This window comes from Trichosurus vulpecula, chromosome 4 (genome assembly GCF_011100635.1).
Source record: "Trichosurus vulpecula isolate mTriVul1 chromosome 4, mTriVul1.pri, whole genome shotgun sequence".
Classification (NCBI taxonomy): Eukaryota; Metazoa; Chordata; class Mammalia; order Diprotodontia; family Phalangeridae; genus Trichosurus; species Trichosurus vulpecula.
The window spans coordinates 13,560,231-13,575,037 of NC_050576.1; positions in this window are offsets into that span (position 1 = coordinate 13,560,231).

Genomic DNA, 14,807 nt, shown 5'->3' on the forward strand with positions numbered 1-14,807 from the left:
GGTCACAGGACCTCTGTCTGCCTGTTTTTTCAGCTGTAAAATGGGGATAACAGTATTACAGCGTTCTTGTGAGGATCCAAAGAGTTAATGTGTGTAAAGTATCCTTTAAACCTCATACATAGCACCATACGAATGCTACTTATTATTATTATTATTAGCAGCAGCAGCAGCATCGGGACAAAAACAGATCCCCTGGTACAGCCCATCAGAGACTTCTTTCATTCCTCCCAAAGCCTTCCTTTATAGAAGGCTCAGAATTCCCCAGCTAACTTCATTTTCCATCAGCTTCTCTGATCGATTTTGACTCCACAAACATCACACTCTTGAGCTGTGCACACTCTGTGCTGTCGCTGTCTCTCTCTCTCTCTCTCTCTCTCTCTCTCTCTCTCTCTCTCACACACACACACACACACACACACACATTTTTACCTTTCTTTTGTTTATCATTTTCTCCATTCGATTATAAGTTCCTTGAGGTCAGGGGCTGTTTTCTTTTTCTTAGTACTTAGCACAGTGCATGACACATAGTAGGCACTTAATATTTATTGACTATTGACTATTTAGCTAATATATAACTGTTAATTATTTCTCTTTGTGTTCAACCATTCAGTCAGATCTCTTTTTACAGTTTCCCACCTCTCTGTGAAGAGCAGGGTGGTAGGTTTCATAATCTGTTCTGAGACCAAGATCAGTCATTATAATTATTCAGGGTTTAGCTACCTTTTAGTGTTAACTTCATCTACGTTATCTTAGGCATCTTATATACTATTGTCCTGAATCTACTTACTTTGCTCAGTATCAGTTCATACAAATTTTCCCACACTTTTCTGAATGCTTCATAATTGTGATTTCTAACTCTGCTTAGATATATTCCTTTATGTTCATACACCACAATTTATTCAGTCACCACCCATCAATAGGTCCCTACTCAATTTCCATTTATTTGCTACCAAAAAAAGCTAGCAAGCAAACACTGCTGGGATTATTTTGCTATCTGTGGCAACCTCTCTGCCTGTAACATCTCTGAGATGTGTGTCCAGGAGAAGGGCATGACCTGTTCTTGATGAAGCCACATTGGTTCTTTTGGTCCACTGGTTCTTTTTCTACATATTCATTAGTGACCCTTTCAATGACGCATTTGAGAAATTTGCCAATTATCAAAGTCAAAGTGAACTTGCAGATCTATAGCTGGCAGACTCCATTTTCTCCCCTACCTCTTTTTGAAAGATTGAACTACATTAGTCCTTTAAAGTCCCAGGGCATCCCTCCCAATCTCTGTCATCTTTCAAAGAGTGCCCACAGAGGCTCATAAATCACATCTTCCAGCTTCTTCAGTCCCTAAGGGAAGAATGCATCTGGGCCTTGTAACATGAGCTTGTCTAAAGCATCTGGGTGTTCTCTCACTTGTCTCATGTTCTTGATATCCCCACTTATTGGCCTTCTCTCCTTTTAGAGATTATTTGGCAGAATAGTGATATGAGTTGAGAAGTGGGTTTGAGTCCATCTCTGACACACACACAAGTCATAGAGCCTTTCACTGGCCTGGAAGATTGTCTAAGATTCTTATGCAGAAGAGCAAGGGCCCTTTGGCATCTATGCATATCAATGTAGAGTTATTTTTAGTCATAAAAATATGTTACCCACTTGAGGTTTTCTTGGCAAAGATCATTTTGGGGGCACCCCTTCTAGTGCAGAGTATTCTCTTTGGCAGAGAAAGTGACAGGGATGGAGATTCTGACTGTGATTTCACTGAGACCTCCTACATAATGAAACTTCTTTTACCAACGCATATAGATGTCTTCTTTTCAACTTATACTCTTTAATTTTTAATTTTTTTTAGTCTTCAACATTCACTTTTATAAGATTTTGAGTTCCAAATTCCCCCCTCTCTTCCCTCCCCGCTCCCCAAGATGGCATGCAATCTGATATAGGCTTTCCATGTAGAATCATGTTTAAACTTATTTCCCTATTTGTCACGTTCTGAAAGAAGAATGAGAACAAAAGGGAAAAACCATGAAAAAGGAAAAACAAGAGAAAAGAGTGTGCTTCAATATACATTCAGACTCCATAGTTCTTTCTCTAGATGTGGATAGCATTTTCCATCTTGAGTCTTTTGGAATTGTGTTAGATCATTGTATTGCTGAGAAGAGCCAAGTCTATCAAAGTCTCTCATTGGATAATGTTGTTCCTGGTTCTGCTCACTTCACTCAGCATCACTTCACATAAGTCTTTCCAGTTAACTTATACTCTTAAAGAATTGGCTGGAGTACCCAAAAGTTAAGTTGCTTGTCCAGGACCATATAGTCAGTAAATGCCAGAGGCAGTACTTGAACTCAGGTCCTCTTGACTCTAAGGTCAGTTCTCTCTACCATACATATTGTCTCTTCTCAAATTAATACTTAGTACCAATCATTTCCAGCTGGTTGGAACCTTAGAAACCATTTTGTCCAATCCTTGCATTTTAAAGATGAAGAAAGATTGTGTGACTTGCTGAGTCACAGAACTCATCAACACCGAAGCTGAAATAGAGTTGAGTAGTTTTGCCTTTTCTTATTGGTTTGTATTCCACTATCTACCCCAAATAGCATCCTATCCCATCTTTGACTCTTTTCTTTTCCATAATTGGAAAACACACTTTCTGCCATCTTTTGCTTCCCATGATAGTCCTGACACTATTCTTCAAGGTGCAAATCACACTTGTGCTTAGGAATTCACCAATTGTTCCTTGCTTTTGCTTAAATCCCTTTATGTCTTTGGTTTTTATTTATTATTCTTTCATTTTCAACATCGCCTTCCATTCTCGAACTATCCTTCCTTCTCCCAGAAAGCCATCCCTTGTGACAAAGAGTGAAAAAAGAGAAGGGGAAAAAACGGATTCAGCATAAGTAACCAGAATGCTGACGAAATTCATCATTATGTGTAATGTCCCATGAACTCTGCAAAGAAGGGAGAAAGGAGCACTCTTCTGCCTTTTCTTTGAAGCCAAGCTGATTTGTGGTGACTTCATAGAATTTAGTTTCAATTTTTATGTTAATGTTATACTTTCCATTTACATTGTTGAAGTCATGGTGTGCATTATTTTCTAGGTTCTTCTTCCTTCACTATGCACCAGTCAATATGTCTTCCCATGGTTATCTAGTCTGTATACTCACTATTTGTTAAAGACAGTTTTATTACATTTATGATTCATGTGTCTCTCCTCCAGGACATACAACCAACAAAATGAAGGACTGAACATTTTCTCCAGTTCCAACCAACTCTCAAAAAGTAAACAAAAGCCCCAAAGAGGAATTATGCACCAGAAGTAGAGCGATTACAGCTGCTTCTTGGGCAGCCAGATAGCTCAGTCGACAGAATTTGGTCTAAAATTAGGAAGACCTGAGTTCAAATCTGACCTCAGACACCCTGGGCAAGTCATTTAATCACTTCTGCCTCAAATAATAGAACCTATTTCTCAGGGCTGTTGTGAGGATCATACGAGATCATATTTGTAAAAAGTTCAGCACAGTGCCTGGCACATAGTAGACTCTTAACTAATGCTTATTTCCTTTCTAAAGGGCAAGAAGTTGTACAAGATAAACAGTCTTATGTATTAGCAGTAGAGAATACTCATCCCTGATGTGCCCACTTAGCCTCTCTCCCTCACTAGTTGCCATGACTCAGCAGGGCAAACTCAGCAGAGGCTTGTGCTTCAGGACCCACTTTGGAAGTTCCCTGGTGCTGCAGTCTCTGCCAAGGCACCCCACACTTACCTTGTCTCACACACACACACACACACACACACATCATCATCATCATCATCATCATCATCATCATCATCATCATCATCGTCACCACTACCACCACCACCATCATCATCACTATCACCGTCGTCATCACCATCACCACCATCATCATCATCATCATCTTCATCATCTTACAACAAACAGCAGACCTCAACTCTGTCCATATATATGTAGAAGGTAGTGACCATGCTTCCTATCTGCCTGGAGCAGCGTCTAGGTTGGGCCACATTTTCTCTAAGGTTCCTTCCAGCTCTAATCAATCAATCAAACCTTGGATCCCAAAAGATTATAATAACAGTACCCCTCTCTCTTGCCTAACTTCCTTTACCTGAAGTCCCTAATTCCCAGCCCTTCTCATTACCCCTGCTGCAGAAGCCCAAGTCCCAGCTTCTGTGCTAAAATGCCCAGGATAGTTTGAGAGTCATTTTCTACTGAAATGTAAAGAAAGAATAATAAATGTTATGACAAAGGAGATGGTATAATGCCATGGAATTAACATGGCTCTAGAGTCAGAGGGTTGGAGTTCAAAACCTACATCTGACCTATATTACTTTTGTGACCACTAGCAAAGTCACTTAATATCTCTTGGCTTCAATTTTGTCTACTTCCAAATGAGAGGTTTGGATTAGATAGCCTCTGAGCCCCCTTAAGGGGCTAAATCTATAATCCTACACTCCTACTATTCCTGGGGAAAGCTTGAGGACATCCAAATGCAGTGAGACTTGAGCCTTATATAATTGTATCAGGTGTATGCTGAGCTGGAAGGAAAAGAGCCATGGAGGGGAAGTATCTATGCCCAGTACCGGATGGTGTGAACAATCCTGCAAGGAGTGTACTTGCCAGCAACCAAGAATAAACTAAGGGTATTGAGAGAGATGAACTCCTGTTATGACCGAAAAGCCAGTCTTTGGTCAAAGCTAGAAATGGCAAGAGGTTACAGAAGGAAAAAGGAACATACATCAGTCTACAATGGTGTCCCCCAAACCCTGAAATCCCAGCAGAATTCTCCCAACCCTGGAGACAGCAAAAGGAACCACATCACCTGAAAGACATTGACCAAATTCTATGCTAGCTACAAAATTCCTGGATTCCTGGAATCGGGGAATGGTTGAATGCCTCCTTACCCCGTCAATTTTTGAAAAGAATAATGTTCCCTCCCCTCTCCAGTTGTCACTTCTCTATCAGTCTCTGTAAAAGCTTACATCAGTTTGATGTATTGAACGAGCCCAGATAGGAGAGAATGGAGGATGACTCCATTGTCCCTTTATTTGGCTCATAATCACCAGTGTACATTGTGTAAAGGTTAGAGCACAGAATTTGAAATCAGGAAGACCTGGGCTTAAATCCCACCTTTGGTACTTACTATCTGTGTCCATTAGAGGGTGAGCTCCTTGGAGGTAGACACCATGCATTTAGCCTTCTTTGTATACCCCAAAGTTCAACACAGTGCTTGACACATGGTAAGCACTGAATAAATACTTGTCGATTAACTGACTAACCATGAGACTCTCTGCGTCTCAGTCTCCTTACATATACAAATGGGGAAAATAATCTCTCTAGCACCAACCAACCTCACTGGGTTCTTGTGAGACTCAAATGAGATGATGTGTCTAAAACACCTTGCCCACTTGAAAGTATTGTGGACATGGCAACTATTATTAGCACTTCTCTGTAGGTCCAGCCAATGAAACCCTTTAATATTTGATTTGTGCTTTGGCAAAACTCTGTGAATAGGTGCTCTGTATTCCCTGGAGGCTTGGTCTGGCTTAGCATACTTCAAATCACCCCCAAACAGCTCCTCCTCAATCTTGGGGTAGTCAGAAGGGTTCAACACAAGCCCCTAGACCCTTGCTGTCTCTCTCATAGGCAATAGAAATATAAAAAGAGAGAGGGGGCAACGGTAATAGAATAAAATAGACATTGTATTTAATTATATATAAAATTATTATATGTTATATTATATTTATTCTATATTATCATAGATTTAGAGCTGGAAGGGATCTCAGAACTATTTAGTCTAAAATGGGAGGGGTGACATACAGAAGAGGAGATTGAGGACAAAACAACTTGCCGAAATAACTTGTCCAAGGTCACACAAAGACTACTAATTATTAGTCTATAACCCTCATCCTTTTATTCCAAAGGCAACACTTTCCTCTGCTTCTCTTTGACTTTACAGAAAAAATCCTCAGAAAAGCCTCCAAAAGGGTTGCTTGTGCAATGGAAGCACAGAGATGAAGGCCCAAGATCTCACCCTATTTCCCAATAAGCACAGCAAGCAGAGATACCAATGGCATCAGGGATTTGCAGCTAGAAGAAGAAGAAGAGACATATTACAAACATTATAAAATGGGCATTACAAACAGCCAAACAGATAAACCAACCACAAGGTGCTCCAAGAAAAGACTTCAGTGAGATGGAGACCAGAGGGAGGCAAGACCTGCTACTAGTGAGGGCTTCCTTAACCTGAGATCCATGAAATTTAAATACACACCCATATGCACACATTTCTATATCTATATACATATATACATACACACACATATATATACACCCCTATATATAAATGTATATAGAGAGAATTGTATTTCAATATAAAATTGGTATCCTTTATAATCCTAAGTATTTTCTTTTAAATATAACATTATTTCTCTTTTTTCATGATTTTTTATTAGTTAATTATTTATTTTTAGTTTTCAACAATCACTTCTATAAGTTTTAAATTTTCTCCCCCTCTCTCCCTCCTCCTTCCCCAAGATGGCCTGCAATCTGATATAGGCTCTACATGTACATTGCTATTAAACATATTTTCACATTAGTCATGTTGTACAGAGGAATTATAATGAATGGGAGAAACCATGAGAAAGAAAAAAACCCAAAACAAAACAAACAAACAAAAAAGAAAGTCTGCTTTATTCTGCATTCAGACTCCATACTTCTTTCTCTGCATGTGGATGGCATTTTCCATCATGAGTCCTTTGGAAGTGTTTTAGGTCTTTGCTTTGCTGAGAAGGGCTAAGTCTATCAAAATCAGTCATTGCACACTGTGGCTGTTACTGTATACAATGTTCTCCTGGTTCTGCTTACTTCTCCCAGCATCAATTCATATAAGTCTTTGCAGGTTTTCTGAAGTCTGCCTGATCATCATTTCTTATAGCACAATAATATTCCATTACATTCATATACCACAATTTGTTCAGCCATTCCCCAATTGATGGGCATCTCCTCAATTTCCAGTTGTTGAACACCACAAAGAGAGCTGCTATAAATATTTTTGTACATGTGGATCCTTTTCCCATTTGTGTGATCTTTTTTGGTATACAGCCCTAGAAGCAATATTGCTGGGTCAAAGGGTATGCCCATTTTTATAGCCTTTTGGGCATAGTTCCAAATTGCTGTCCAAAACTGTTGGATCAGCTCACAACTCCACCAACAATGAATTAGTTTTCCAACTTTCCCACATCTTCTCTAACATTTATCATTTTCCTGTTTTGTCATGTCAGCCAATCTGAAAGGTGTGATGTGGTACCTCGGAGTTGTTTTGATTTGCACTCTCTAATCAACAATGATTTAGAGTATTTTTTCATGTGACTACAGATAACTTTAATTTCTTCCTCTGGAAACTGCCTGTTCATATCATTTAACCATTTATCAATTGGGGAATGGCTTGTATTCTTGTAAATTTGACTCAGTTCTCTATATATTTTAGAAATGAGGACTTTATTAGAGACACTAGTTGTAAAAATGCTTTCCCAATTTTCTGCTTCCCTCCTAATCTTGGTTGCATTGGCTTTGTTGTGCAAAAACTTTTCAATTTAATGTAATCAAAATTATCCATTTTGTATTTCATAATGTTCTCTATCTCTTGTTTGGTCATCAATTCTTCCATTCTCCATAAATCTGACAGATAAAGTATTCCTTGCTCCCCTAATTTGTTTGTAGTATCAGACTTTATATCTAAATCATGTACCCATTTGAACTTTATTTTGGTATATGGTATCAGATGTTGGTCTATACCCAGCTTCTGCCATACTATTTTCCAGTTTTCTCAACAGTTTTTGTCAATTTAGTGAGTTCTTGTCCCAGAAGCTGGGGTCTTTGGTTTTATCAAACATTAGATTGCTATACTCATTGACTATTATGTCCACTAATCTACCCCTCTATTTCTTAGCCAGTACCAAGTAGCTTTGATAGTTCCTGCTTTATAATACAATTTAAGGTCTGGTATGGTGAGGCCACCTTCCCTAGCATTTCTTTTCATTAATTCACTTGATATTCTGGACCTTTTGTTCTTCCATATGAATTTTGATTATTTTTTCTAGCTCTATAAAATATTTTTGTTAGTTTGATCAGTATGGCACTGAATAAGTAAATAAATTTAGGTAGAATTGTCATTTTTGTTATATTAGCTCAGCCTACCCATGAGCAGCTGATGTTTTTCCAATTATTTAGATCTGACTTTATTTGTGTGAAAAGTGTTTTGTAATTGTGCTCATATAGGTCCTGGGTTTGTCTTGGCAGGCAGACTCCCAAATATTTTATAATGTCTACAGTAGCTTTAAATGGAATTTCTCTTTCTATCTTTTGCTGTTGAGATTTGTTAGTAATATATAGAAATGCAGATGATTTATGTGGTTTTATTTTATATCTTACAGCTTTGTTAAAGTTGTTTGCTATTTCAAATAGTTTTTACTTGATTCTCTAGGATTCTCTAAGTATATTATCATATTGTCTACAAAGAGGCATAACTTAGTTTCTTCTTTGTCTATTCTAACTCTTTCTATTTCTTTTTCTTCTCTTATTAATATAACATTAGTGAACCATATTCCAGATTCCAAATATGCGCCTGAAATTCAACTAATCAATTATGAGGAACCTACTGCATGCAAGGCACTTGCAAACTCTAAGATCTTGCAGATTCTGCCTCCTGATCAATCAGGATCTATCTACATATGACAAGAACAAGTGAGCGATGTAGACAATGCATGCTTTTAGAGAACTAGTAAGTGGTATACACAATGGATGCTCCTGGTGTGCTGTGATAATGAAGGAGTACTCCCCATAAGAGATGGAATTTCAATTCGGACTCAAAAGCAGTAACTGCTATTTTGACAAATCAGATGACTACTATCCACTTCATGGAGATTCGTTTGGACACAAATTATACTAAAAGGTTGGATCTAGGAAAGGAAGCAAGACTAAAAGTTCTGAAGTCTTGGGCCAGAAGGTAAAGGACTCAAGGACACATAGTATTTTCTTCACTGCTGACAAATGAAAACCTAGGTGTCAAGAGAAAGGCAGAACTGAGAAGTGGAAAACTGACAAGAAGATTGTGGTGTAAACACAGAATATACTTTAAAAGTGTTTAAAATAAATAAAATAAAATATGGGGAAGCCGGGCTCCTGGCCAGGGATGGAGAACACTTTCCAGTGCTTGTGGAGAACAGTAGGAGTGTCTCAAGATTGGAAAAGGTTAAAAAGTTGCATCTTGACTTTCAAAAAGAAAAGAAAAATGAAGGGAATAGAGACTATAAATCTGTAACTGAGGAGCTTGATTCTGTGTATAATGTAGACTATATAATCAAAGAAAAGGAAGTAGTGACCATGAAGAGCTAAAATTGCTTCATTAGGAATAGGATCACTTTGAAAGGGTACTAGACTAAAGAGATTAGAAGAAGGCTGTAGATAAATTTTATCTTGATTTTCACAAAACATTTCATTAAATTCTCAGGCAATTCTTGTGGATAAGATGGAGAAGTGTGGGCTAGAGCAGATAAGTGGATTTAGAGCTGGCTGAATGGCTAGACCCAAAGAATAACCATTAATGGTTTGATTTCAACTTGATAAGGAAGTCTCTATTAACCTGTGCTTCTGTTCTCTAAGTGTGCTATGTATGTTTTGAACAAAACCATAAAGAACATGCTTATCACATCTAGCATAAAGTTATCTTACACATAGAGTATTTGAATCAGGAGTCAAGATCAGGCCAAATCAAAAAATATGAAACACAACAGGGATAAATGCAAAGTCAACCGCACGATATCAAGCAGATTTTTTGTGATTACGTCTATGCAGTCAGTCAAGGGCCAGCCACAGAGTCAGGAAGACCTGAGTTTAAAAAAGATCCAGTCTCAAATATTTTCTAGATGAGTTACCCTGGGCAAGTCATTTTACTTCTGTTTGCCTCAGTTTCCTTGACTGTAAAGTGGGGATAATTAACAGTACCTACCTTGCAGGGTTGTGAGAATCAAATGAGATAATATTTGTAAAGCTTTTAGCATAGTGCCTAATACATAGTAGGTATTATATACATGGAAGCTATTATTATGAATGGATACCATTTAAAAAGCTTCAAAAATTAAATGAAAGGAATTCTTAAATACAAAAACCTAGTTTTTAAAGCTCTTTGAAACATATATATATAATATACATATACACATACACATATATACATATACATATATGTGTGTGATTTTCCCTTTTCTTCTCCTAGCTCATAAAATCCTCAATTCATACTTACTGCTGCCATCATGGAAATGAAATAAAGGCTTAAAATGTTTTTCCCTCTGAGCCATGGGAAGCACTAGATCAGGAGACAGTTATTTGATGATCCCTTCCAAAGCCCACTGTGTTGGTAAACAAAATGGGCTCTTAGCACTCAGTTCAACCAAGTGCCCTTGAAGAGTTTGGCCTTTGTTTCCTTGATTAGATTGAGAGTCCTTGGTGACCTCCTTGTCTCAGGGGAGGGCCTAGTTTACACATGAGTTTGAGTGGCATGTTTGGGAATCAGAGGCTTTTAGATCTTTGTGAAGATTTTTGGTCACATGGGTGAGTCGCATGTGTGACTCACCCCTGACCCTGAAAAAGATCTAAAACCAGGGGTGGCTTTCTCTTTTTCAGAGCTCTTGCCCACAGCCATGGTGGCACGCATGACTCTGGGCCAGCCCTTGTTATGAGCTCCCGGGCTGCACCTAGATGTTGGTAACTATAAATTGTATTTGGTCTGTCTGTGGATGTTTGTAATTTGTTTGTATTTGCCCTGAAGTTCAGGGTGCTGGCTTTTTCCCCTGAACTAAGTGAATAGTATTTGTATGTTGAATTAAAGTAAGCTTGTCAACCCCTTAATGTTGCTTTCCTTAGTAAAGCAGATCAAAAGAACCTGGGCTTTGGCAGCATTCTTGTTGTTGCGCTTGTGTTGGTCTTTCACCCCCACAACAGCGGCTAGCTGGATTGTTGAAACACCCATATGCCATTTTAAAGGGAAAACGTGGGGGAGGGGAAATAAGATAACTAGAAGGCTTGATCCACTAAACAGCTCTTTCCTGCCTCATCCTTTAGCCCAAGAAGAATTCTAGATTTTGCATTGCTCTTGGTGCTCTGTTTCTCTTTTAAATACCCACCAATGATTTATCTGGAACCAAGGAAAGCCATGGTTGTAGGTCCTAATCTAACAAAGAGGCAGTGTAGGACATTAGAGAGAGATCTCAATTGGGCATCAGACAATGTTCCAATCCTTGGATCCAGTCCTAGCCCTTCCACTTCCTTTGTGAAGAAATTACTTCATCTTTCTGAGCCTCGATTTCCTCATCTGTAAAATGAGGAGATTGGAATAGATGGCTACTGAGATTCCTTCTAGCTCTAAATCAATGACCCTTTTGCAAAGTGATTAGGAGGGAACAAGGTAGAATGGAAAGAGCAATGACTCTGAATTCTGAGTACTTGGGTTCAAATCTCTCCCAGTCCCATCTAGCCCCTTCCCCTAAATCTGCTGTCCTAGGAACCAAGCTGGTGTACTAAAAAGGGAACTAGATTTAGAGTGTGAGGCCTTTGCTTTGAATCTTGGGTCTGCACTTGATTCTTTCATTTCTTATAAGTATTATTCTATTTCTCTTCTGTCCTTGGTCCCTAACATCCTCCCAAAGGCCATCCACGATCGGGGCCTCCACAGTCTCTCCTGTCACTCTCTTCTTAAACCTTGACCATTTGGTTTCCAATGTCATTGTTCCACCAAAACTGGTCTCTTCTAAGTTACTAATAATGTCTTAATTGCCAAATCCAATGACCTTTTCTTAATCCTCATTCTCCTTGACCACCTTTGACATTGTTCATCCCTCTCTTCCTTGATAATCTCTTTGGTTTTCAGGATATCCCTCTCTCTTGGTTCTCCTCCTACCTATCTTACTGCTTCTTCTTAGTCTTCTTTGCTGGATCCTTCTCTAGATCATGCCCTCTAATCAGATGTCTACCCCAAGACTATGTCCTGGGCCCCCTTCTCTTCTCCCTCTATTGCTACTTCACTTGGTGATCTCATCAGCTGCCATAGCTTTAATTACCATCTCTATGGTGATGATTCTCAAATTTACCTATCCCTCCCCTATCTCTTTACTGACTTTCAATATCCCATGTCCAACTGCCTTTCATATATCTCAGACTGGATGCCCAGTAGATATCTTAAACTCAACATGTCTAAAATTGAACTCATATTTCACCCTAAACCCTCCTCCCCCTTCTAACTTCCCTATCATTGTTGTTATATATAATTTGTGTTGCCCAACTGGAAGTTTGGTCCCTAGTCCCTAGGTCTCTCCTTTCCTTTCTTTTTTCCTTTCCTTTCTCCTTTCCTCTCCTCTCCTCTCCTCTCCTCTCCTCTCCTCTCCTCTCCTCTCCTCTCCTTTCCTTTTTCTCTCTCTCCACATTGGGTATTACACCTTTACCTGCCTGTGCTTTGCCCAATTTAAACTCTGAAACTTTTTTATTTTTTTTTCTATTAAAGACCAGCCTTATCCCCAAATCACTATGGTACCAAACCAAGCTCTGCTTGGTCACTGTTTGAGCCCTGATTGGCTGAGAGTGAATGTAAATTACAGCTGTTTTTGTTTTGGCCAGAAACCCTGAGGGCTTTCCTCTGCCAGATCTAATTTTTTTAAGGAGGCCATTCTTTGCCTGATTTTTTTTTCACTAAGCCTAAATCACCAAATGGGGAATCAGTCAAACCGAGACCTGTTAAAGAACTAAGCTTGAAAAGGCCAAGGTCTCCCACTGCATCCTGTAACCAGTCATTTTGTACTAAACCCCTTGGAGTCATAGACTCTATTCTAGTCTTTTTTCTGCACTCCCCAAACCATATGTAAGAGGAACTGTCCTTTTCCTCAAGGTATTTGGCATAAATAGAGTCAATCCACTGACTCATTTATTTACAGGTAGCATGCCCATGCTTATAAATGTTATCTCGTTCAGAGATCTGCTTGAGTTGACCTTTTCCTCAAATTTCATTCAAGAAACTGTGTGAGAGAAAACAAATGGCTCCACCTTTCCTCATCTGCAAAATGTCGGGGCTGGATGGAAAGGTCTCTCATATCTCTTTCAGATCTAAATCCTATGACCCCGTGATCTTGTCCCATAGCAATGTTAACATGAGTGCTCTTCTGTCACAGGCGAAGTCAGAGCAGGCTACTCAGAAACAGGAGAGGGGTCTTAAAATCAGCCGATGAATCGCATAGAACACAAGTGATGGTGTGCATGGAAAACACCCCCAGATATGCCTGGGACAAAAATCTTTAAAGTGAATTTGTGCCTGCTAGCTGACAATAGAGGATGGAGGGGAACTTGTCTGACAAGCACTTTGCCAAGCCCGTAGATGTCAGGAAGGCAGAACTTGCTGAAGAATAAGCAGATGCATATCTCATCAGCATCCCCTCCTTGTGCCAACTTTGGTTGAATTTATGGCATTTGCACACAGCATCTGTGGTTATTTTGATCCCGGAAACAGAGCTTTGAGATCAGCGGATGAAAAGCAGTATGGAAGGAGACAATATTTAATTGAAATCCCCAGCAGGCTGTCAACTTGTGACAGACTGTGGGTGCAATAAAAAACTGCTTGTGTCTGATAACCCCTCCTTCTTTGGGCCATCCTCCACCACCTTGGCTTGGGAACAAAATAAGCAGCTAATGAGGACAAGAAAGTTGTACTCAGGTTCAAAAAGTTAAAGTGAGGACAAAATGCAGTTTGAGACTTAGGACAAGGAGACAGTGAGGCAAAGTAGTGCCTCAATGGAACCATCCTGTTCAGAAGGGAAATCTTCATAAAGGCAAGGTAGCACCCAAGGCAGAAGGGTGGGAGATGGGAGATAAGTGAATGTGCATTAAGACATCATTGACAGCATTACTGGTAGAGCTATAGATTAGTACAACCATTTTTTAAAAAAATTAAATATATTTTGATTTTTTCTACTTAATAGTATTTTATTTTTTCCAATTACATGTAAAGATAGTTTTCAACATTCATTTTTGTAAGATTTTGAGTTCCAAATTTTTCTCCCTCCTTTCTCCCCAAGACAGGAAGCAATCTGATCTAGGTTATACATGTTGTATAACAATTTTGGAAAGCAATTTGGAATTATGCAAATCAAGTAGCTAAAATATCCATATACTTGGACCCAGAGATTCCCCTCCAGGAGCGTTCCCCAAGGAGGCTCAGCGTGTACCAAACTATTTCTAACAATACTCTTCATGATACCAAACACACTAGAAACAAAGTAGATGCCCGTTGATTAGGGAATGACACGCTGAATTCTGGTACTATGAGAAATGATGGATATGACAAACAGAGAATCATAGAAAAGCTTACCTGAGCCAATACAAAGTGAATGCAGGCAGAAGCAGGAAAACAAAATGCGTCATGACCACAACAATGTAAATGGAAAGAATAAGTACCCAAAGCAATCCAAAATGAAGATTTTGAAATAATAGCCACTGTATTGCCTTTCTTTGTACCCTCTACCCCACTGGTATTGAACTCAATTAGAAACAAGAGCCATTAAACACTACATAAAGATCTCTGCAAACTGCATATTGGACTTAAAAAGTCACATATTAACATTATCTATGTTCTATTGTATTTTGTTTATTTTGTTAAATATGTCCCAAATACATTTTAATATGATACCAGTCTCACTCAGAAATATTGTGGGCCACAATGGGCTATGTGTCTGATACCTCTGCCTACACTTACCCCAGGGTCTG